The following is a 2,500-nucleotide window of genomic DNA, read 5'->3' as shown; positions in this document are numbered from 1 at the left end:
GGGTCTCTGCAGGTGGGGGTCTGTTATTAACCGGGGCAGGGTCTCTGTAGGTGGGGGTCTGTTATTAACCGGGGCAGGGTCTCTGTAGGTGGGGGTCTGTTATGGATTGGGTCAGGGTCTCTGTAGGTGGGGGTCTGTTTTGGACCAGGTCAGGGTCTCTGTAGGTGGGGGTCTGTTAAGGACCGGGGAAGTGTCTCTGTAGGTGGGGGTCTGTTTTGGACCAGGTCAGGGTCTCTGTAGGTGGGGGTGTGTTATGGACTGGGGCAGGATCTCTGTAGGTGGGGGTGTGTTATGGACTGGGGCAGGATCTCTGTAGGTGGGGGTCTGTTATGGACCAGGTCAGGGTTGCTGTAGGTAGGGGTCTGTTAAGGACCGGGGCAGGGTCTCTGCAGGGGGGGGTCTGTTATTAACCGGGGCAGGGTCTCTGCAGGTGGGGGTCTGTTATTAACCGGGGCAGGGTCTCTGTAGGTGGGGGTCTGTTATTAACCGGGGCAGGGTCTCTGTAGGTGGGGGTCTGTTATGGATTGGGTCAGGGTCTATGTAGGTGGGGGTCTGTTATGGACCGGAGCAGGGTCTCTGTAAGTGGGGGTCTGTTATGGACCGGGGCAGGGTCTCTGTAGGTGGGGGTCTGTTAAGGACCGGGGAAGTGTCTCTGTAGGTGGGGGTCTGTTTTGGACCAGGTCAGGGTCTCTGTAGGTGGGGGTGTGTTATGGACTGGGGCAGGATCTCTGTAGGTGGGGGTGTGTTATGGATTGGGTCAGGGTCTATGTAGGTGGGGGTCTGTTATGGACCGGAGCAGGGTCTCTGTAAGTGGGGGTCTGTTATGGACCGGGGCAGGGTCTCTGTAAGTGGGGGTCTGTTATGGACCGGGGCAGGGTCTCTGTAGGTGGGGGTCTCTTATGGACCGGGGCAGGGTTTCTGTAGGTGGGGGTCTGTTATTAACTGTGTCAGGGTCTCTGTAGGTGGGGGTCTGTTATGGAGCAGGGCATGGTCTCTGTAGGTGGGGGTCTGTTATGGACCGGGGAAGGGTCTCTGTAGGTGGGGGTCTGTTATTAACTGGGTCAGGGTCTCTGTAGGTGGGGGTCTGTTATGGACCGGGGCAGGGTCTCTGTAGGTGGGGGTCTGTTATGGATTGGGTCAGGGTCTATGTAGGTGGGGGTCTGTTATGGACCGGAGCAGGGTCTCTGTAAGTGGGGGTCTGTTATGGACCGGGGCAGGGTCTCTTTAGGTGGGGGTCTGTTATGGACCGGGTCAGGGTCTCTGTAGGTGGGGGTCTCTTATGGACCGGGGCAGGGTTTCTTTAGGTGGGGGTCTGTTATTAACTGTGTCAGGGTCTCTGTAGGTGGGGGTCTGTTATGGACCGGGTCAGGGTCTCTGTAAGTGGGGGTCTGTTATGGACCGGGGAAGGGTCTCTGTAGGTAGGGGTCTGTTATTAACTGGGTCAGGGTCTCTGTAGGTGGGGGTCTGTTATGGACCGGGGCAGGATTTCTGTAGGTGGGGGTCTGTTATGGACCGGGGCAGGGTCTCTGTAGGTGGGGGTTTGTTATGGACCGGGGCAGGGTCTCTGTAGGTGGGGGTCTGTTATGGATTGGGTCAGGGTCTCTGTAGGTGGGGGTCTGTTATGGACCGGGGAAGTGTCTCTGTAGGTGGGGGTCTGTTTTGGACCAGGTCAGGGTCTCTGTAGGTGGGGGTCTGTTAAGGACCGGGGAAGTGTCTCTGTAGGTGGGGGTCTGTTTTGGACCAGGTCAGGGTCTCTGTAGGTGGGGGTGTGTTATGGACTGGGGCAGGATCTCTGTAGGTGGGGGTGTGTTATGGATTGGGTCAGGGTCTATGTAGGTGGGGGTCTGTTATGGACCGGAGCAGGGTCTCTGTAAGTGGGGGTCTGTTATGGACCGGGGCAGGGTCTCTGTAAGTGGGGGTCTGTTATGGACCGGGGCAGGGTCTCTGTAGGTGGGGGTCTGTTATGGACCGGGGCAGGATTTCTGTAGGTGGGGGTCTGTTATGGACCGGGGCAGGGTCTCTGTAGGTGGGGGTTTGTTATGGACCGGGGCAGGGTCTCTGTAGGTGGGGGTCTGTTATGGATTGGGTCAGGGTCTCTGTAGGTGGGGGTCTGTTATGGACCGGGGAAGTGTCTCTGTAGGTGGGGGTCTGTTTTGGACCAGGTCAGAGTCTCTGCAGGTGGGGGTGTGTTATGGACTGGGGCAGGATCTCTGTAGGTGGGGGTGTGTTATGGACTGGGGCAGGATCTCTGTAGGTGGGGGTCTGTTATGGACCAGGTCAGGGTTGCTGTAGGTAGGGGTCTGTTAAGGACCGGGGCAGGGTCTCTGCAGGTGGGGGTCTGTTATTAACCGGGGCAGGGTCTCTGCAGGTGGGGGTCTGTTATTAACCGGGGCAGGGTCTCTGCAGGTGGGGGTCTGTTATGGACTGGGGAAGGGTCTCTGTAGGTGGGGGTCTGTTATTAACTGGGTCAGGGTCTCTGTAGGTGGGGGTCTGTTATGGA

The 2,500-nt window shown here is 58.1% G+C and overlaps 1 protein-coding gene across 1 annotated transcript in view; it reads left to right on the top strand.

The window, feature by feature from the left end:
- The window catches only part of si:ch73-139j3.4 (CD82 antigen), a 24,658-nt gene that overhangs the window by 1,089 nt on the left and 21,069 nt on the right, over positions 1 to 2,500 (top strand). The gene's annotated exons all lie outside the window — the stretch shown is intronic.

The sequence above is a fragment of the Thunnus maccoyii genome, chromosome 10 (assembly GCF_910596095.1).
Source record: "Thunnus maccoyii chromosome 10, fThuMac1.1, whole genome shotgun sequence".
NCBI lineage: Eukaryota > Metazoa > Chordata > Actinopteri > Scombriformes > Scombridae > Thunnus > Thunnus maccoyii.
This window is presented reverse-complemented; position numbering and strand designations above follow the sequence as displayed.